The 23,426-nt window shown below is 38.8% G+C and overlaps 1 protein-coding gene across 12 annotated transcripts in view; it reads left to right on the forward strand.

The window, feature by feature from the left end:
- The window catches only part of Dmd (dystrophin), a 2,092,376-nt gene that overhangs the window by 1,961,809 nt on the left and 107,141 nt on the right, over positions 1–23,426 (forward strand). The window lies entirely within an intron of this gene.

Consider the following 23,426-nt stretch of genomic DNA (forward strand, 5'->3'; position numbering starts at 1 on the left):
ATAAGTAAATGTTCTCTTTGAATGAGCAAAGGAAAATGATTTTGCTCCAGAAGAGCACATATACCACGCAAAGGTGATAGAAAGATATAGGTGATGGATTCCTAGTACTTATTATTAAACTGGAAAGGTTTAATAATATCTCTGGAGAGATAGGAGAATGAAGGTAAAGCCTTCTATTAGTAAAGATACTAATAAGTAATAAATTTTATGGGCAATTTGATATATTTGAAAAACTTAGTGATCTGCTATTCTGAAAATAATTTTGTCTCATAGAAACAACTATTTCATAATTAAGGAAAGAGAGGGCCCTTGAAAAATGTATTCATATGGTTTTAGAATTTAAATGACAAAGAACGAGGATGCTGTATATAATTTGATACAACTCTTAGCATTTACCCATAGGAACTTGGTGTTGCTGGAGTTATCTACAGTCCTGCCCGGGCCCGCAGCCACTCAGACCCAAATAAACACACAGAGACTTATATTACTTACAAACTGTGTGGGCGTGGCAGGCTTTAAAATTTTTTTTATTTAAACTGTTTGGCCTAATGGCTCAGGCTTCTTGTTATGTAGTTCCTACATCCCAAAACAACCCATTTCTATAAATCTATACCTTGCCACGTGGCTCATGGCTTAACAGTATCCTTACATTTGACTTCTCATGGTGGCAGTGGCTGGCAGTGTCTCCTGACTCAGCCTTCCACTTCCCAGGATTCTCCTCTCTGCTCATCCCGCCTATACTTCCTGCCTGGCTACTAGCCAATCAGCATTTTATTTATTAATCAATCAGAGCAACACATTCACAGCATCCCTAGCACTTCCCCTTTTCTTTTTTCAAAAGGGAAGGTTTTAACTTTAACATAGTAAAATTACATGTAACAGAACAATTGTCAAGCAAGAATTACAGTTACATATTTGCTTCAGTAAATGTTTAAGAGTGTGTCATTCATTGTGAATCCCAAGCTCTGGGGCAACAGGCTACATATTTTAAGGAAAACCAGATTATTGGGAAGGCGTTGAAATTTTATCTGATTTTATTTTTCTTATTCATATCTTCTTTTCAGAAATGTTAGAAAATGCAGTTACATGTAAAAAGAAAATGTAAACACCTCACATCTCAGCACTAGAAATAGCTATGATTTACATTTTAGGACATTGCTTCTAGTCTTTTCTCCTGTATATTTTATGTAGTTGTTTATGTTTATTATACTATTGCCTAGCTTTTTCAATAATTAACATTTGCTTTCTCTTTTTAAAGTATACATTTATTTGTGTGTATGTGTGTGCCACAGTGTACATATGGAGGTCAGAGAACCAATTGTGGGAGTCGGTTCTCTCCTTCGTCACATGAATCTGGAAGATAGAGCTCAGGGCAGTCAGGCTTGGTGACAAGTGCATTTGCCCACTGAGCCATCTTACTAACCTCAATTATCTGTCTCTCTTTGTCTTTCTGTCTCTTTTCTTTTTTCTTTTTGAGATAGGTCTCACTGTGTAGTGTTAGCTGACTTAGAAGTCACTGTGTAGACCAAGCTATCTTTGAACTCACAAAGATATACCTGTCTCTGCCTCTTAGGTGCTAGGATTAAAGGACTGCATATTTTTTTCTTTTTTTTTTTTTTCATTTTTTGAGACAGGGATTCTCTGTGTAGCCATGACTTTTCTGGAACTTGATTTGTAGACCAGGCTGGCCTCGAACTCAGAGATCTACCTGCCTCTGCTGGAATTAAAGGAATGCACCACCACCGCCACCAAAGGACTGCATCTTAATAAAAACTTGGGATGTTATTTTTCCCATGTGGCTTAGTATTGTCTCTATCAATTTTGTGGAAAACATTGCTCAAGTTTTCAAAATTAATTTGTGATAAAGAAAACATCAATTTCTGTCATTTTGTGGAGATAAATCTTTAAGATTCGGGAGGCTTGTGAAAAACAGGCTTCCAAGAAGAAAACCAAGTGTTGTGATGCCTTCTGGTTCCATGCTCCTTATGTGTAAATAATGTTACAGATGATAGCCAGTATGCTGAAAAATAGACAGTCCGTTACCAGAAAGTTGGTAACTCTTATGCTATGGCAAGTCTAATTTATGGATTCAGGTGGAAAATTTCCACCACAAACATTATTTATTATTATTTTTTTTTTGAGACAGGGTCTCACTATATAGCTCTGACTGTCCTAGAACTCACTCTGTAGACCAGGCTGGCCTGGAACTCACAGAGATCTGCCTGTCTCTGTCTCCTGAGTGCTGGGATTAAAGGCTTGTGCCAACACACTCAGCTCACAACAAACATTCTAATGGACATAGTTTCTTTATTTGTGGTCTCTTAGAAACTTTCAGTATTACATAAAAATCTTTTCCAAACCAAATACAGACATTGAATTTCTGTAAGTCTCAAGTATTCTAATAACTGCTAAGTAACTGTTCAGTTACTTTTAATTTACCTTTCTGGAAAGAGAATACTTAGCAGAATGATTTTTCTTCCCCAAATGTTTGTGTTTACATAGTGTGTTCTTTTCATGGTTCTTCACTGTATAAGAACTTCACAGCTTCTTTTTTTCAGTCACACTTTCTGACCAAGATGTAATCAGAGAATATGGATTGGCTAATTATTTTCAATGGGCAGTTGTGCCCAACTTTTTCAGTGTTCTAAGCCAGTCCTGATCCAGATTCTTATACCAAAAGCCTTCTCATATTTGGTCCACAGAAGTGGAATCCTCAAGTCAAAGGGAAGTAACATTTCTAAACTTCTTGAGCTATATTGCTTCAAACTCTCTCAGAGGGCTGTACCAATTTGTTTTCTTGATAACTAATTAACTGAAAGTGCCCAAAGACCATGTCTTTGACAGTGTAATATTGTTATCACTCATACTACTATAATTAAGGGGAAAAAAATCTTTTTGCTTGTGTGTTTTTAACAACGTTCAGTGTTACTGTTGCAATACTTGCTGTGTTCTCTCCTTTGAGTAATGAAAAAGCAAAATTATTTCATTACAGATATAAGTTTTCTGATCAAATGCTAGGGTTTTCTTGTTGTGCTTTGAGGTGCTTCATGATGAAAGAATCCTGATTTCCTACCTTAGTTTTTTCTAAGCTAAACAAGCCTAATTGCTTTATCCATCCTCAGCAAACCTTTCACCCATAGTAACTCATTGTTTCACATTTTAAAATATGTGTGTAAGGATGGGATATGGCTCAGTGGTAGTAGTGCTTTCATAGCTCTGTTCTGTATTCCATACCCAGTGGAACACATACACACACACAGTCTCTCTCTCTCTCTCTCTCTCTCTCTCTCTCTCTCTCTCTCTCTCTCTCTCTCTCTCCCTCCCCTCCCTCTGTCTCTCTGTCTCTTTCTCTGTCTCTCCCCCTCCCTCTGTCTCTCTGTCTCTGTCTCTCTCTCACACACACATACATACCACATATATGCTGTATGTGTGGCGGTAATCTACAATTATCTCTAATTCCTTTAATAAAAGACTGTTCGATTATGAGGTATGGGAAGTTTGTAATTACAGTCCCTTGTGAGACATTAATTTTCTCCCCATAAATCACAAATACCTACAATGTTCAGAACTCTTGTTGTAAAGAGATAGATAGAGAAATATTAGACATTATCTGTCCATTACCCAAGCTGCTGTGGCCCTAGGCAAATAGACTTTATGATGTGATAAAAGTCCTTGTCTCTGAGAGTGGAGGATACAGTACTAGCTGTTCTTGTGACCAATACTTGGGTTTCCTTAAGTCTTTTCTGTCCTTGGAACACAAATGACAGCCCCATTTTTTGAAACTTATTTTATTTTGGTTTTGATTAGCATGTATTATGCATATGTGTTAATTTATTTTCTTCAATTGCTGTTATTGCAGTTTATTAAGGATGTTATATACACATTTTGCTTTTGAAAAAAGCTAAATATGTTGGAATGAGTGAAGAATTATAAATTCACACATTAGCATATATACTGTGTTGTCTCTTATCTTTCTCCTTGCCTTTGTTGACCTCATGAAAGATTGTATTGTCTCTTCTGAAGAATAAATTTGAGATTTATGAAACAATAAGTACTAGCCTAATTACGATTACAGTCAAATGGAGAGTGCCTTGTAAGGTATAGGAAATGAAGATGGATTAAATCAGTAAGGAAGGTTGTGAGTAGAAAAGTAAGGAGGTAAGATGGTGAGTAGAAAAAAAATTTTTTTCTAGCAAATAATTTTATAATACTTAAGTAAAATAAACTGTAAAGTTAGGATCTTCCAGATGGTTGAACAACATAAAATCATATTTGAGAGAAAGCCTGACTTGCTTAGGAGTTGGGGAGGGGATCCTTTGCAAATCTACCCCACCGTTTTGGAGGGAAATGTAATTTAAGCTAGGTGGTTGTGATGCACATCTTTAATTTAGCACTTGGGAGGCAGAGGCAGGCGGATCTCTGTGAGGCCAGCATGGTCTACAAAGTGAGTTCAAGGACAGCCAGACCTGTTATATAGAGAAACCCTGTCTCAAAAGACCAAAAACAATGTAATTAGTGCTACAGGAGTAAACTAAATTCTTAAATGACAGAGATTTTAAATTGCGTATGATTGAACATGGGAAAAATATTCATAAAAGGGGAAAAAGTTAGTATTCTCTGTTTAGAGAATGAGGATTTGATGGAATGGCTTAAAGTTGGACAAAGAAAGAAGAGGTTAGTTATTTTACGGAGTATCTTTTGGTAGTAATTGTGGTGGTAATGGCCTGAGGATAGCAATGACAGGGAGAAAGGGCAATGTGACTCTAGAAGTTTTTAGGCCAAAGTAGAATTGTCTGAAAAGTGTGAAAGAGTGGGGATTTCTTTAAAAGAAAATATAAGAATTTTGAGATACCTTCTAAATGTAAAGCTTTGTTGAAACAGAATGATGAAAAGAATTCTGTCAAAACAGGAAATTTCAAATTGAGGTATTATGGGATCGTTGTAAATTTTATCAGACTAGGTACTTATAGTTCATCTTCTTTGAAAAATTTATTTTGGCAGTTCATCTAGATACAGGAACTGGATGCATCACATACACATGTATTTCTCATTAGTCGCCCCCAAAGGCATGTGAAGTATAATGTTATTTCCATTGTGCCGAGGAGGCTCCTAAAAGGGAGAAGAAATCAAAGTATCAAAAGAATGTAGAAAAGAAGACAGAGTTAACACACTAATTTCAAAAATAAAGTACACTGATTTAAAAAAAAATTGAAAGAAGATAGTAAGCAAAGTAAGGTCCCGCCCACTCCTGATTTCAGTCTGCCAGCTTCACTCCTGGGAGTCAGTTGGTAATGTATTGTTTTGAAGTGTTGTTTTCTTTTTTAAGACAGGGTCTTTCTATGTAGGCCAAGCTGCCTTGAACTCAGGCATCTGCCTGGCTCTGCCTACAGAGTGCTAGGATTAAAGGCCTGTGCCACCATGCCCAGCTTGGTAATATAGTTTCTGTTTCCTTCTATAAGTAAGCACACACATATAAAACTATGCCTTCCTAATGTATTAATAATAAAATAAATGTGATATTCTGTTCATTAACACTATTTCCCTTTTTACTAAGCTGAAAGCTTTTCCCCCTTCTTTCTTGTAGAAAATCTGACTAATGGATTGTGAGTACAACTTCATTCTGTGAAAAATTATCTTGGGACCTATAAAAGACAGAACCCAGAAATAAATGTAGGGTGGCCAATATCAGTAACTAATGGCCTTTAAATCAAAATGGACAAGCATTCAAAGTTTTATAAATGTGAACTCATTTTTACAACTTCACAAACAAACAGCTCATTATGCAAATGAGAAATTAGTAGTATCATCTTAGGTACAGAAAGGATGAGTTATTTTATATGCCGACACATTACAATGGTGTATGGTACTTGATTTCTTAATTCAGCTTTGGACTGCTGTCATTCTTTATATTAAAAAATTATGTCCATATTCTCTAACTTCTAGAACACAATCCATTTCAGACACACATGTCTGTGTGTCAGGATGGTTTAGAAATAGTTGAATCCTAAGACCCCAGGATCCAGGAACTACTGTAATGGGGGAAAATTAGACTCAACTATCTTCTGGGAAATTAGTTTTCTATTAGATGCTTGTGTAGGTTAAATGAATTCATGAGCTCTTCTGTTCAAATTGGGAGGAATTAAAAGCTTTTAAGCCCAAGGAATGGGCTTGGAAATGAGCCTTTATACTTTGTTCTCTGGCGCTGTCAGGGAAGGGATTCTGTGTGAGAGGAAAGGCTTGAGCTTTAGTCTGCCTCCTAGCTGAATGAGGAACCCAGAACAAGTTACATTTGAAAGATGAAAATTTTAAATTAGAGATTTTTACTTGTAAGGTGCTACTTTTTCATTTTCTTATTTAATGCAAATTATAAAGTATATATTAATTATATATTGTAATGATTTTATATATCTACATATATATATGATATAGCCCCCAAACCACCCATAACTAGGAGGTTGAGACAAATTAAAGCCACACGAAGAATTTACTTCCTGTTTGCCTCTTGAATCCCTCAGCAGTTAGGTAGGAACATTTCCTGATGAGAAAAGATTTAGATCTCTCTGAACTTTCCCTTGGGCTGTGCTCCAAAGTTTATTTGTAAGTTAGTTGCTTTCAACTTGGAATAAAATATGCTATAAACGGTGGTCATAGGTCCCCAAGTCAGATCCTTACTTAACCCTCAGAATGTCTGATAGTCTTTCATCACATGACAGAACTCTGCTACCTGTTTCTGTAGGAACAAAGTCTTCTTTTCTGATAAGCCATTCACTGCAGGCGTGCATTTCTAAGGAAGAAGGGCGAAATATTTCATCATTAGTGCTCCAACTGTCTTCCTCGTCTCTGTGCCACCCCATTTCTCACTTTTTCTCTTCCTATGGCCCTTCTTTTTTCTTGTGCGAGGATTTGTATGATGGCTCCATTCTTCCCCACACATCTCATCCTTTGCGGTGCCCTGATTCATGGTATTGCTATGGTCATGTCCATGACCCTCCTCATGCTGATTGGATTATCAGCTTTATTAGTCAGCTCTCTTCTCTGTCCTTGTAATCAAATACTTGAATTGGGCTGCTCAGGTAAACGGTCTTATTTTGGTTTGGGTTTTGTTTGCTTTTTTATAGATATAGGGTTTTCCTATTGATATGTATCATAGGCTGCCCTTCAATTTATACTGTAGCCAAGACTGGACTCGATCTTACCATCCTCCTGCTTCAGCTTTTTTAGTGCTGGTATTCCAAACCTCTGCCACTATGCTTGGTTTAAGAGATTATTTTGGCTCCTAGTTCTGGAGATTCAAGTCAAAGATCAGAAAGACTAATCTAGTAATTGGAGCACATCATGACCAGACTATGTGACTGATGAAACCACCAGAGACAGAGTGGGAGAGAAACAGAGATAGACAGATGGACAGAGACAGAGAGAGCATGTGTATGGAAAGAGAAACAAAGAAGTAAAGAAAGTGGGTGTGGTCCCACTTCTCTGTCAAACATGAGGTAAACAAAGCTAGAGGGAGAAACTTGGACATGGTCACTAAAAGTTGAAAGGGGGACTATTATGGGCAGAGAATCTCATGAGTGTGTGCAATCCTTCAGCTGACTCTTCTGACTGGACTGCTGAATGGAGAGATGCTGCAATTTGTGTCAGTGGCTTCTTAGAGTTTAGTTGGAGAAGTTTTGAGCTGAGGTAGAAGACTGTATGGAATGGAACAGTGCTTAACATGTGTGACCTCTAGGTTCCTCAACCCTGGTTTCAGTCACAACAGGGAGTAGGGAGGAAGGCAGCGATAAAGAGAAAGTAAAATAGAGAAAGGATGGAGGGAAAGAGGACTTTCTTTCTAGATTCAAGTGTATTGTACAGATATACAGAAGTATCAAAATGTAACTTTTGGTGTCCTTTATTAAAAATATCTTGTTCTGTGTCAGAGGACAGGACAATCCCATATCTAACGATGTCTAAAGTAAAGATCTTGCCATTGATTAAATTTCATTATAACTATAGTTGGTAAGTGATTGGTCATTTTTTGAAATATGATTTATAAATTAGTGGCTTTAGCAAGATCTAATCATTAGTGTTTAGTGTCCAGAAAAATTAACATATAGCTCTGCAAATAAAGCATTATTGTCTATCACATGCTTTATTTATATATGGTACACTATGCCTAGTCCTTTGGATATGTGGGCAGTTTGAGGTACTCCAGCTTTTCCTTCCTCACCAAGAGTATACAAAATATAGGAATGAAAGTATTTTACTATTTTCCTATATCTTAATTATTGTATTGTGTATTATATTGCACTAATTATTCATGCTTAAAGATGCGACAGATTTTCTTTTTCCAGTTATCAACAATAGCAACAACAAAAACATTTATTTTCCTTAATAAGATAAAGTGTGAGTACTAGCCTCAGGCAGAAATCTTGCAAAGGTTTTTTTCAATAAATTTTCTTTTTCCATGACGATTTAGGCCAAACTCTTACTTATATTCATTTGACATCCATTTTATTCTTGAAAATATTTGAAGAGATGGGTATTGAATTGGGTGTGTTAATGTTGGGGATGAGGAGAGGAGGTAGGCAGTGGTGCTAATAATCCATCAGAACCTGAAATTTATACTATCAGATAAAGATTAGATCAAAATGTGAGAGTTATATCTATCTATCTATCTATCTATCTATCTATCTATCTATCTATCATCTGTCAGTCTGTCTGTCTATTTATTTATTTACTTATATATTTGGTTTGGCTCTTTGAACTCACAATGTAGATTAAGGTGGCCCTAATCTCAGAGATCCATTTGCCACTGCTTCCTTGTCCTGGGATTAAAAAGGTATGTCCTACCACCTACAGGAATTTTAGAGCTGGAGATGTTGTTCAGTGATAGAACCTGTGCTTAACGTGTATGAGCCTCTTGGTTCAGTCCCTACAATCAATCAATCAATTAATCCATCAATCAATAATAAATAAATCTGAAGTTGAAAACAGAAACATATGAATAGTTAAAAGCCATCAGAATTTTTCTTGGAGTAATACTATCTGAAGGTGAAATACTACTTGATTTCAAAGATATGTGTGCTATTGAAGAGATTAGCGTATGGATATGTCTAAAGAGTGAATTGGAATTTGGTTAATTGTAAGTTTTCATTCATATCTAGAGAAATAACTTGTATATTTTAAATTTTCAATGTGTGTCTGAAATCTGGGGAAAATCAGACTTATGTATATCCCATTCAAAATTGATGGCTAAGGACTCTGGTTGCAGCTCAGTAGCAATAGAATGCTGACCTAGGTTTCATCCATGCCCCCTAATCTACTTATTCCTCCTCCTCCTCCTCCTCCTCCTCCTCCTCCTCCTCCTCCTCCTCCTTTGTGTTTTGAAACAGGGTCTATCTCTGTGTCCCTGGCTGGCCTGTAATTCACTATGTAGACCAGGCTGGTCTTGAACTCAGAGAGCCTCCTGCCTCCGCCTCCTGAGTGCTGGAATTACAGGTGTGTGCCACTACACCTGACTTCATCAAGACTGAAACATGACTTGAGGCTGGAGAGCTAGTATAGTGGTTTCACTGGCTCTCTTCCAGAGGACCCAGGTTCCGTTTGCAGCACCCATAAGACATAGCTGACAACTGTCTGTAACTCTAATCCCATGGGATGCAGTGCCTCTGCAGCCACTGCACACACATGGCTCGCAGACAAGACAGTCAGACACATAAAATTAAATAAAAATCTCAAAAAAACAAACATGCATTTAATCCATACACCCAGGAAGCAGAGGTGGGTATTGTCCCACCCTCCCCTGGCCAAAAAAAAAAAAAAAGAAAGAAAGAAAGAAAGAAAATGTAATTTATGATTGGTTCTATCAGTCACTGTTATTTTATCAGTATTGTTTTAGATTGGATTTTTATTATATATTCAGGATTTAAGCTTGCCTCAAATAAGCCTTGTGGGCTTAGACATTAATCACTGTTTTATAAATAACAGAGCTTATGTGGAAAATTTTCAGTTCTATCAACTTTAAAAATGTTCATTGGAATACTGCCTAATTCACACCGGAAGTTCCCTTTATGTGATAATCTATGTTTTTTGTATGGATTCTTTGCCTTGACCAAATTTTGGTAAGACTTCTGTGTCTTCTCCTCAGCCCATCTGTGCACTTCCTAACAACACCCAGCCTCCTGCGCAGGCATTTTAGCAAGTCATTTCAGCATTCTTAGTATCTGATCAGGGTTTTCCTTCCTCGTCTACTCTCCCGGGTAATGCTGACCACCCTGCCCTGACTTCCGTAAGAATCCTGCTGTTTAGGGTTAGTTAGAATCTCTTATCTCTGATATTTCCTACTGGGAAATTTCCAACCACTGGCTGGAAATTCCTTCATGGTTTGCTGATATTCAGAATTAATCTCTCTCTCTCTCTCTCTCTCTCTCTCTCTCTCTCTCTCTCTCTCTCTCTCTCTCTCTCTCTCTCTTCAGTTGCCCTGGATGAACTTTTTTCTTTCCCACATTTGCTATTCTTTAGCTCTGTTTTTACTTTGACATTCTTGTGAATATGAGTCTCTGAGACCAGTGACATTTTTCTCACCTCAATGGACAGGGACAGGGACAGAGAAGGAAGGGATCTAGGGTCCCAGAAAAATTAATTGCCACTAAAGCCATTCCTACCAATGGTTCCCTAATCCCTTGTCTCCCTAACTCAATGAATGGATTTCACAGGTGAAGTTTTAGAATGCAGTTATTTGAAGTTTATAGATAAGAGCTTAAAGGAACCAGGCTGAGTTCCTATATAACAAGAGTAGAGCCCAAGAAAAGAGTTGCCACTAAGGGTCACTGTCTAGCAGTTAATAAGGCTTTTCTTGCTTGAGGCGTGGGGGATGGGGCAGGCCATGAACTGATCAGTGCAGTTGGTCTACCCACAGGTGTCTTGCCCTCTCTATCACAAGTGTCAAAACTGGACTTTCAGTCATACCCACAGGAATAGCTTCCAGGCAGCTGTGAAGAGATCACAAGAAACCACACCAGGAACTAGATCCCTCAAAACAGTTTTGGAATTTCTGGCATCTGGCCAGGACAGAACCAAGGAATTTCCAGTTTCTGGCAAGGATAAGAATTGAGGTCCCTGTCCCTAAACTGCTTGGCTGGTTTCTTTCTCCCATTTTGTTCCTCACAACCGGAGTTGTGAATTCAAGTCTGAATCTTTAACCTCAGAACTTAATATGGAAACTCAATTGTTGTGCCTAAAACTCAGTTAATTGAATATTGTAAATTATCTAATTTCCATTTAATGAAGCACCACTGGGAGACTGAGTATGGATGTCCAGGGAAACTGTGCAGAAGCAATCATTTTGGTGACACAGCTATTTCCTTCGACTGCATTAGTAAAAGATGGAGTCTAACAACCTGAAAAAGTTTGGAAGTCTCTGACAACTGTTTCCATGGAGGAATCTGAATGAAAGCCAGACACTAGCTAGTTGTTGGAAGGACTCCGCAGTAAGGACTTTGAGTGGGTCTGAAAACAACACAAACTAGCTGGAGAGAACGTCTGAAGCTTTGGAGAGAGCAAAGCACTGGTCTGGCTGAGAGGAGTATGTAAAAAGAAAGGCCTCCCGGAGCCAAGCTGGAAATTTAAATGACTGAAGGTGGCCAGATGGGAACTGGGGCAACCTGAAAAGCTTCTCTGCGAACTGAAGGAGCACTATTATCATACATGAATGTGGGCTCCTGTTGTCAGATTTACAGGTTCTTTCAGAGAGCTAGACAATGGAAATTCATTAAGTGTTTAAGTAAATCATTAAAAGAGGGTTGGGCAGGTGAGCAGGCATTAGCTAACTAGTGAAAGACAAAAAACGGAAGAAAGAAAGAAAGAAAGAAAGAAAGAAAGAAAGAAAGAAAGAAAGAAAGAAAGAAAGAAAGAAAGAAAGAAAAAGAAAGAAAGAAAGAAAGAAAGAAAGAAAGAAATCTGTACATCGGATGCAGCCAGTTTCTAGTCTCTGGTCTTACTGTTGGTTGTTTGAGAAATGGACGCCTGGGAAATAGTGGTGTAGAAATAGGTAAGTTGAAAAGGTGACAGCAGGGAAGGAATGCTAGCAGTTTGGAAAATTTAGTTGACATTGTAAATGTGGAAAGGCAGCAAGATAATGTTAGCATTAAAGCAGATGAGGAAATTTACTGCTGTTTATTTTCATCATTTCAAGCAAGTTTTCTGCAATTCCTCCAACTGTGAAAGAGGATGATAAATTCAAAATAGGTAGTGTCAACCATATGCTTGTGGAGTCTAAAAAAGTTAGGGCACAACATTAAAAAAAATCATCTGTGAAATTTGGTTATGGAAAGCTTTAAAAAGGTATACAAACTAAGTCTAAGTCATAGTTGATCATGCTTTTTTTTTGGTGACAGCATCTTGCTATGTAGCTCTGGTAGGACTGGGACTCCATATGTAGACCAGGCAGTCTTTGAACTCAGAGATACACTGAGTTCTGCCTGGGATTAAAGTCCATCATGTCTAGCCCTGTTTGATCAATGTCTTTATTATTCAGAATAAAATATAGTTACACTAGCTATGTCCCAGAGAATCTGGAATGTGTTCACTTCTGGAGAGACAATAGTACAATTTATTAAAGAAATTCAGAATGGAGGTAAAGGAGACTGGGGTGTATTTATAAGCCCATGTAATTCTGAGCGTCCTTTAAGTGACTGAGTTACCCATGTTTAGCACTGAGAAAACAGTGACCGAAAATTCTAAACCAAAGAAGTAACACAGTGTCGTTCTTGCCAATGGTGCCAATAGTGACCTTATACCTGGGACGAAAAGACAATGAATGATGGCAAGGCTAGGGGTGTAGATCAGTGGTACAGCACTTGCCAATCATGACCAAATCCCTGAGCCATTCCCCAGTAACATGAAGAAGACCACCCACCCAAACAAACAAATGAAAAGAATGTTAACAGACAAGAATGGCAGAATTGCCCATTTAGTGGCTGGATCCCTTGCTGAAATGCAAGTTCCTTCTGGAGTCAGGGGTGGCATGTGACACAGTGGTTTTCTTTCTTTCATTTTTTTTTTTAAATGAGGATGACAGAAGGGAAAATGGCAGGAAGGGAAATCAAAGATTTACTCTCTTTCATAGTGCTGAATTAGCAGGTGTTCGTCTTGGCTTTTAATTCCTTGACCCCCCCTCTTCAGTGACATGGCTCTCCGGAAGGTCTTGGAGTTAAGCAGCAGGTGGCGAGGATGCTTGGCTGCGGTGATTTGGAGGCTAAGTGTGTAGGGCTTTGAGATTTATATTCAAGCCATGTATTTTCATCTTCCAAAGGGACCTGAAATGCCGTGATATCTGAGTTCTTGGGTACATAAATTGATATGTGTCTTGCTAGCTTCTCCCAATCTCTGCTCCGACCTGCCTCATTAATTTAATGTGACGTTCCTCTGGTCTCCTAAATTGGTTACCCTCAGATCATGTTTTAGGTTTCCAAGATACAGGAGCTCTGATCTGTCTTTATTTCTTCTCTTGTTTTGTTTCTTTCCTTTTGGATACGTGTCATCTTTCATTTCTGTTGTGTCAATCCTAGTGGAGTTTTATAAATTAGGAAAGACAGATGACTCTCTTCCGTATTGTTGTGTTCAACTAGAGGTCTGATACCCTAAGTCCCTTATTAAAGATGTGCAGGGCCCACAGGGTTACTCTTCCTCCCCACTCTGTGATTTCACAAGTATTAGCTTTCATAGATTCCTTATGGCCCACACAGTTCTCTGCCTCAGAGCTATTTTTGCATGTGCTGAACCCCCCTGCCTTGCTCTACCCACTCCTCACCTGGCTCTCTCTCAGCATCCTTCAGGTCTTTGCTTCAACTTTACTTTCTTAGAAAAAGCTTGTGTTTTCCTACATGTGCAAGCTCAGCTCATGGCTTCCTGTGAATTTGCGCAGGCCCCTTTCACACACTGCACCTGAATATGTAATTCCTCTTTGAGTGAACTAGAGTCAAAGAGGGCAGTGATCTGCCTTGGTTATCAGTGTATTCTACTTGTTTGGCATGGTTCCTGACATACAGAGCATACTCATTTTGTGACTTTGCTTTAGAAACTTTAAAAGAAACAGTTGTTTGCCCTAAAATAAGGAGAGAGCTGAGAGATCAAAAAAGGATTAAGTCTACCTTAGTGAATAAGTGGGCTTGTTGGAGTTATTTACAAGGACAGGGAAACTCATGGAAATCTCTAGCACTGAAAATTTCTACTTTCAGTCAGTCTTTTGTTTGTTTTTCTCATAAATCCCCTGTCTTGTGCTGTTTGGTGGGAAGGAGTGCTAATTGGAATCTCAGGGGAGGGTCTCCTGAGGATCTTGTGACTAAAACAGTTCTCATAATTGGAATGTTAACAACTTCCTTACCCTTACTATAAGTCTAGCTATCAGATATATAGTTCTGTTTGTTTCCTTGTCTGGACTGTAGGCCAAGGTCTTTTGTGGGTTATCATGGCCACTCTGCTTCAAGAAGGTAAAAGTCCAAGACCAGATGAAACATCCAAGCTACAGTGTTAGTAAGTGTTGAGAGAATAGGCAAAAATACAGATGAATCTTCTAAGAAGATACATAACATCTAAACTGGCCATGTATAGTGGTATGCTCCTCTAATCCCAGCATTAAGGAGGCCCAGGAAGGAAGATGGAGAGTGTAAGGCCTGCCTGGGCTACACCCCCATTTAAATAAAGCTCTATGGTGATGAAGTTGTAAAGATTTCAGATTTTATATGTTGTTCGCAAATGAATATAGTATGTTTTGATTGAATCCACTCCCTACTCTCTCCCCTCCAACTTCCATACAATACACCCCTTTCTTCTTTTTATAAACCACTGAGTCAACCTAGTGATGCCTGTGTGTATGTAGTTGTAGGACTGTCTACTGGACCACGGGCAGCCTGCCTAGCAGGACCACATCCAGAAGGAAACATTCTCTCAGCAAGTATCTAAAAATTGTAGATCAGGGAGCTGGAGAGATGGCTCAGAGGTTAAGAGCACTGACTGCTCTTCCAGAGGTCCTGAGTTCAATTCCCAGCAACCACATGGTGGCTCACAACCATCTGTAACAAGATCTGGTGCCCTCTTCTGGCCTGCAGTCATACATGCTGTATACATAATAAATCTTTAAAAAAAAATTGTAGATCAGGTATGATATGTTAATGTGCCTCTTTTTGCTGATTCTTTAAAAGTTTGTTCCAGGGTATTTCTGGTGGCACAGGCATGTAATCTCAACAGTCCAGGAGGTTGAGGCAGGAAGATTGAGTATTCAAGGCTGCCTGGGCCACACAGCAAGCTCAAGGCTAGTGTCAGCCAGTGCAGTGAGAAATACAAAGTATAATCGCTGGGTCCAGGACTCAGCACAAAAAGGTAGGTATGTAGAATTCCTAATCTGTTCTTCAAGATGTCCAGAGATTTCAATAATTCTAAATTTCTGAAGCCTACATCTTGGCTTGATTTGCTTTTAAGCCAAATTGATTTTAATTATTCAGTTTATGTTAAGCTGCATTAAGACCTGTGGTTCTTGCTCATTCTAGGAAGTTTGGGCTGGCAAAAATGATGCTTTCAGGTACAGAATCCTTTAGGACATTCTAGGGAAAGAATTAAGCTAAGGAATCAGGAGTATATTATTATATAATAAACTTGCCACTTGCTTATACTAAGAGCCTATAATAAGGTTGGAGAAATCTTGTTTTGTCTTATTTTGAAAGTTTGGAAGATTATTTAAGTAGACACATGGTACTAGTTGGTTGCACATTAACTGCCAGGCACTGATTAATTATACTTCATTTCAATTTTATTTTTACTCAGGATCACCTGCCACATTTAGGTTAATTTTCTTCTGGGGAATAGAACCTGTCTATCTATCTATCTATCTATCTATCTATCTATCTATCTATCTATCTATCCATCCAGAAACCACAATGCTGATTTGTTGGAATAATATTTAGCCAGCCAGCTCTTTCTACTCATCATGTTTATGAGGTTATTATTTTTTCTACTAATAGCTAACTCTGCTCAAACTTTTCTGGAAAGGCTCCACAAGCCATTGGAAAGCTGGACTGAAATAAATTGTGTGAAATTCTAGACTCCAGTTTAGTCTGAGAGAGTAGTATTTTGGAAGTATTACTAAAAGGCAGAAGTGAGGAGTAAAATGGAAATGAAGGGGTTTAATGCTTTCTTTCTCTACTCTCTTCTCTATGTCGCCATGTCTTTAGTGCTACACAGCTCTACTATTACCGCAAGAACATGTCCAACATGTATAGACTGCAAGTATAACTTGATCAGCTGTTTTTCTTTTCTGACACTTTCCACTGTCACCTCCCACAGAGTAAAAGGGAAAACGGTCAAATAGAAATGCTTACCAGAGTCAAGAGAAGTTCATAGGCTAAACAAAGTGGGCAAAAAAGAGAAAGAAAAGCTATTACTTGTTTTCTTGCCTTAAAATGTGAGCAAGGTATGATGGCACACTTTAATCTCAGCACTCAGGAGGCAGAGGCAGGAGGGATCTCTGTGTGTTTGAGGTCTCCCTGGTCTATATAGTGAGTTCTAGGACAGCCAGGGCTCTGTCTCAAAAAAAAAAAGGGAGTGTGTGGTGATATTATGTTCCCCAAAATATTATGCACCCTAATAAACTTATCTGGGGTCAGAGAATAGAACAGCCACTAGATATAGAGGCCAGAAAATGGTGGCACACACACCTTTTTTTATTTTATAATTTAATTTAATTTTACATATCAGCCACAGATTCCCCTGTCCTCCCTCCTCCCGCCCCCCGCCCCCCCTCTTCCGGCCCACCCCCCATTCCCATCTCCTCCAGGGCAAAGACTCCCCCAAGGACTCCCCTGGGGATTCAGCTCAACCTGGTAGATTCAGTCCAGGCAGGTCCAGTCCCCTCCTCCCAGGCTGAGCAAAGTGTCCCTGCATAGGCCCCAGGTTCCAAACAGCCAGCTCATGCACTAAGGACAGGTCCCGGTCCCACTGCCTGGGTGCCTCCCAAACAGTTCAAGCTAATCAGCTGTCTTGCTTATCCAGAGGGCCTGATCCAGTTGGGAGCTCCTCAGCTATTGATTCATGTGTTCATGTGTTTCCACTAGTTTGGCTATTTGTCCCTGTGCTTTTTCCAATCTTGGTCTCAACAATTCTCGCTCATACAATCCCTCCTCTTTCTTGCCGATTGGACTCCTGGAGCTCCACCTGGTGCCTGCCCCTCAATCTCTGCATCCGCTTCCATCAGTCATTGGATGAGATTTCTATCACGACAGTTAAGGTGTTTGGCCATCCTATCACCAGAGTAGGTCAGTTCGGGCTTTCTCTTGACCATTGCCAGTAGTCTATTGTGGAGGTATCTAGACACAGAAAGACAAACATGGTATGTACTTACTCATAGGAGGATACTAGATGTAAAACAAAGGATGACTAGACTGCTACTCACAACTCCAGGCAGGCTACCTAGAAAACAGGACCCTCAGAAAGACACAGGAATTGCCCAATGACAGAGAAATGGTTTGAGATCTACATGAGCAAACTGGACATGAGAGGGGGTAATGAAGGGCAAGGGTGGAGAGAAAGAGAGCTTAGCGGAGCGGGAGATCCCAGGTGGATCAAGAACAGAGAGGGAGAACAAGGAAAAAGAGACCATGATAAATGAAGAACCCAGGGGAATAGGAAGAAACAAAGTGCTAGAGAGGTCCCCACCTTTAATCCTAGCATTCTGGAGGCAAAGATCCATGTGGATCTTTGTGAGTTCAAGGCCACACTCTAAACAACCAGGCATGGTAACAAGAGCCTTTAATCCCAGGAAGTGATGGCAGAAAGCAGAAAGGTATATAAGGTGTGAAAACCCAGAACTAGCCTGGTTAAGCTTTTAGGCATTTGAGCAACAGTTCAGCTGAGATCCATTTGGATGAGGACACAGAGGCTTCCAGTCTGAGGAAACAGGATCAGCTGAGGAACTGGCAAGGTGAGGTAACTGTGGCTTGTTCTGTTTCTCTGATCCTCCAGCGTTCACCCCAATACCTGGCTCCAGGTTTGATTTTATTAATAAGACCCTTTAGAGATTCGTGCTACATGAGTGGGCCATCATTTCAGTAGTTGGCAGTTCAGCTGGAAAAACTGAAGACATTGCTTCTACATTCTCTCTATTCCTAGGCTAGAACTATCTTATAGATAAAAACTAATCCAAGTCAGGAAAAGGAATGTTTTGATCCTGAGCATTTTGATCCTTCTGAAGTGTGCTTTCTACCAGGTGCCATGGAAACATGGATAGCTTCTTGGATAGTCTCAGTCCTCTTGAGTTCCAGCTGTGAGAGCTAGTGACCTTATTACAATTTGGATCAGAGTTGTGGAAAGGCAGTTCCCAGGGAAAGTAGAGGATAGTCTCTTCTGGGCCATGGAACTGAGGGGCTTTATTAGCATTCTGAAACTTTTTGCATATTTTAGCAAGGCAGTCATCTCAGAGCTTCAGCCCAGGATAGCTTCACATAGTTCACAGCTGTGTCACATCTTGAAGTTTCTTGTGCATCCTACATGCTTTCACGCGACAGACACTTATCTCTTCCAGCTGTAAGCCAGAGGGAGTGGTACTGCAGATTCTTAGCAACACATGCAGACTCAAACAGCACAGTTAACTCTCTAGTTTGACTTTCAGGCACCAGAAATCTGTTGGAATTCACTGATGATTACTGAATTCTCTGATGATTACTGGGTGTGAGTTCATATGGCTTGTAGCACTGTTTTGGAAACTAGCCATTTTCCCTGCTCTTTTCTTCTGGCATTCCTGCATCACTGATTGAGAATGGTTTGGACTATGTTGCTTAGAAAAGTGAAGGCAGAAGACTTCATTACAGTGAGTTGAAGGTACAATGGAAGGGTGTCAGGAAGGATTAGCTAGAGGCAGGATGTGTCATAATTAGAAAGACTTGGAAGAACTGCTTTAGGGAAACTGAAAGCACTGCTAGAGAAAGAATGTTCCAGATGTTTGTCTCTTGATATTTTCCCATAGTGATCCACACCCCAAACAAATCATTTCATCCTTGCATCCCCAGTTGGAGCTCTAGCTTCTGGAAGATGCCAATTCTTGATAGGAATTCTGTCAGAGTTGGATTGAATATCTGACCTCATTTGGCCCATTTGTTTGGAATTCTGAATAGAACCAGGAAAATTGGAAAAGGGAGTGGAATTAGGACCATAAGAGAGAGTCTTTGGTTATACAACAGAAAAAAGGTTGTGAGCCTAGTCTTTAACGGCTGAGCCATATCTCTTGTTAGAGGAGGGAATGAGGGGTGGGTTGGAGGGGGAAGGCTGGAGGGTTGGGAGGAGGGAAGAAAGGGGGATCTGTGATTGGTATGTAAAATGAATAGAAAAATTCCTTAATAAAAAAAGACATTTAAGAAAAAAAAAAGAAAGAAGGAAGAAGGAAACAAAGCTCATGAGCTGAGAGTCAGTTGAAAAAGAGGATTAGTAAAAATGGGGGGTGGTGCTGTGCTAGTATCTTCCACTGAGATAATTGATTGATACATAGCTCTCATGACTTATAAAATGCTACTGAATGTTCTTAAGGAAAATGGGCCCGTATTTGACCCAAAGGTTTCTATGTCTTTTCACAGTTAATTTTATAGAGAGCTTAAGGTCCTCAATCATAAGTGTGTCAAATCCACAGTAGTAAATATAGGAAAAATCTGAGAATGCTGGAGGCAGGACAAGAATCCATTTAATGCCACAAGATGACTCTTACTGTAAACTGGTCCGGAACACCTTCAAAGCTAAGCAATGATTACTGGGGAAAAGAAACTAAGGGGAAAAACCATGATCTTGGGGGTAAAGAGAATAAAGGACCATACGAATATAACTGACAACTTCCTTTTTATTCCAGTTTTGGCCAAATTATAATAAAGCAAATGCCCAGAGAAGCATTGTCACATAGGAACATTAGGCAGTGGGTACCAAATAACCTTATTGCTTGTACCAAAAGTACAGCCATGTTATAACTGTGCTTTTTTGAGTGCTTTTGGTGAGTCTGCATAAACCACAGTCCTTCCATACAATGGTTCTTAGAGTGTGGTCCATAGGCCAACAGCATCAGCATTACCTAGAAACTTGTTAGAAATATATATTCTTAAGCTCTCCCCCAGACCTATGGAATCAGGAAGTCTAGAGTATGGGACTGGAAAATACGTGTTTTAAAACTAGCCCTCTGGGTGTATTCAAATTTTTAAAATCATTGATTTCATAGTAAGGACTCTGTCAGGCAACCAAGAATCTATTGAGCCACAGTTAGACAGTGTTGGGTTCAGCTAAGCGTACCATTTCTAACAATGTAGGATCTGTTAGAATGGTCTTTGATCCTGTTAATATAATGGCTGGTAATGTTTCTAAATCTTCTTCAACAGTGTTCATATTTCGCTTACTACTAATATGAACACTACCCCATATAACATTAATTATGATAATTAATGAAATCCCCAGTGTAATAGGAGCTAAATATAGCTGTAGCACTTTATGGTGGCCGCCTCTCAAGTGAGGCTTTTTGATTAATTGCTAGCCAGCCACCCCTGGAGTATGCATTCCTGATTAAGACAACTGACCGCCTCTACAGTGTAGCTTAAACTAACTTACTCATACATCATGTTGTACTGTCTACATGAAAGTGTTTTTTTTTACACTGAAAATTGACATTTTTAAAGCATAATTTAAATACCATAAAACTCTTCCATTGTAAGTACACAGTTTTGGCAAATATACAGTCATGTAACCACTACACCAATCACAATACATACTGTAATCACCTAGATCATATCTGTTGGGTCCTTTGAGTAAAAATTTCCACTTCCATACCACAGTAGGTTACCATTTGTCCATAGGTAGGTTTGGCATGTTTTATAATTTTATGGAAATTATTTATATAAATTTTATGTAAAAGCCGGTCGATTGGTTTTTTTGTTACATTCTCAGTAATTATTTTCCTTTTATTATATGTCAGTATCTATTATTTGTTATTCTACTGCTTTGTTCCCAGTTTGAGGATGTTATGAATAAAGCTGTGGACATTCATGTTCCAGGCTTTTTGTGAGCAAGTATTTTTATAAATATATATGAATGTGGGTCATAAGATATATGTATATTTAATAAGAAACTCCTAATCTGGGGCTGGAGAGATGGCTCAGAGGTTTAGAGCACTGACTGTATTTGCAGATGACCCAGGTTCAGTTTTCAGCACCCACATGGTGGCTCACAACCACTCATAACTCCAGTTCCAGGGGATCTAGCACCCTCTTATGGTCTCTGTAGGTACCAGACACACATGGGATATGTAGACATACATGCATGCAAAACACTCCTACACATTAAATAAATCTTTAAAGATAAAAGAAAAAGGAAGAAACTGCTCATGTAACTTTCCAAAGCTGTACTGTTTTGTATTCCTACCAACACTGTAAGTGCTCTAGTTGTTCCATATTCTTGTCATTATTTGTTATTGCCAGTCTTTACAAAATTATGGTGGATAATTTAAAATAGCATATAGACTTTCTTTTCTTCCCTCTAATTTCAATGTAGGCCATAATGTTTGGTTTCTGCAAAGAACACAAAGCTAATAATGTTGATCCAGGTGACAGATATAGATTAAAATATTACTGTTTCCTTACAGTAGGATTAGTGTTATGGATATCATTGGTCTGTGGCAATTATGTTGTCTTCCTTTTGGTCATTTACTCAGTCAGTTCTCTGGCTGTATTAGCAGCTGTATATTAAGTTGCTAAGAAATAGGACTAGTGGCCAAATTCTTCTCTTCAAGGAGCTTTTTGGAGCTGAGTTTCTAAAACAGACATACACAGAAACTCTAGAAATGTCACTATGATAAGGCTTGTGTAGACTTGAATAAGGGCACTGCCGGAATATAGCCTCCTGGTAGATGACTTGAATTTTAGGGACTTACAGAAAGATGGCTGTAGAAAACAGTAGGCTGAGTTGTTGAATTGTTACTCTGTGCTGAATATTGGAATTATACCTTAGACTTAAAGCTAATTGTCAGAGAAACTTCCTCTTGCAGCAGATGGGAACAAATACAAAGACCCATAAATAGACATTAGGCAGAGAGAGACAGACAGACAGAGACAGAGAGACACCTTGGGACACACAGCTCTAACTGGAATGTCTCCATCAAATCCTTCCCCTCAGAGCTCAGGGAACCCCTCAGAAAAGAAGGCAAAAAGAGCCAAAGGGGATGGAGGACAAAGAGAACCAAGATTCCTCTGAATCAACTGAGCAAAGCTCATATGAACTCACAGAGACGGAGGCAGCATGCCAGGGCCTGCACGGGTTCTATACCAGGTCTTCTGCGTATAAATTATGGCTTCCAGTTTAGCATTTTTAAGGGATTCCTGAGTCAGCAAATGAGTGGGTCTCTGATTCTTGTTCCTTCTCTTGGGCTCATTTCCTTTTGTTGGTTTGTTTTGTCCAACTTCAATGTGATAGGTTTTGTTTTATCTTATTATATTTGATTTTGATACATTTTTAAAAAATGAATGAATGAATGAATGAATGAATGAATGAAAACCTAGCCACTATGGTAAAGGCTGGCAACTGAACTGTCACTTATACCTGCTTGGAGAGGGAAAATCAGTTTTCTCCAATGGCGTGACACGGGGTATATCAACTACTCCAGGGCAGGCCTCATGTTCAGGAGTAGTTGACCCGTGTAATTGACTCCACAGTTTTTTGGGTTACTTTTATTTGGTTACAGTTTGGTAGGTTTATTTTTTTCTTTTTGGGTGTGGTTTTGTTTTCTTGGTTTTGGGGGATTTTGTTGTTGTATTGGGTTTTGGTTTTTGCGGAAAAGCATTAAAGTTGGGTGGGTAGGGAGGGCGAGAGGGTCTGGAAGGACTTGGAAGAGGGGAAGAAGATGATCAAAATATATTTAATTTGAAGATTGTTTTAAATAATAAAAAATAAAATGAATATAAAGCTAGTTACTAGTCCAAGATTACAAATTACATTTAGCAGGAATAAGTTCAAGAAATGTTCTGTAAAAATATTTAAAGGAGATTATGAATTTGAGAGAGAGAGTGGAGAAACATGGGAAGAGTTGGGGAGAAGAAAGGGAGGCAAGGAAATGATGTTAGTTTTCATGTGAAATTCTCAAAAATTAAGAAATTGTTTTATTGTATCATGACTATAATTAATGATGATATATTGTTGAAAATGCAAAGACGTTGGATGGCTGTTAAGTATTCTCACCACAAAAATAATATTTGCTAATGTATGCTAATTACTTAAATTTAATCATACAATTATGTGATTTTTATACCTCAGACATCATATTGTATATGACAAATACATGCAATTTTAGGTCAATTTATAAAAAATTGTTGAAATTCATTTTACTTTCCATTATACATTAAAACATATACATGCAGATTATATAAGCATGCTTAGAA

Source organism: Peromyscus eremicus, chromosome X, assembly GCF_949786415.1.
Source record: "Peromyscus eremicus chromosome X, PerEre_H2_v1, whole genome shotgun sequence".
Lineage (NCBI taxonomy): Eukaryota > Metazoa > Chordata > Mammalia > Rodentia > Cricetidae > Peromyscus > Peromyscus eremicus.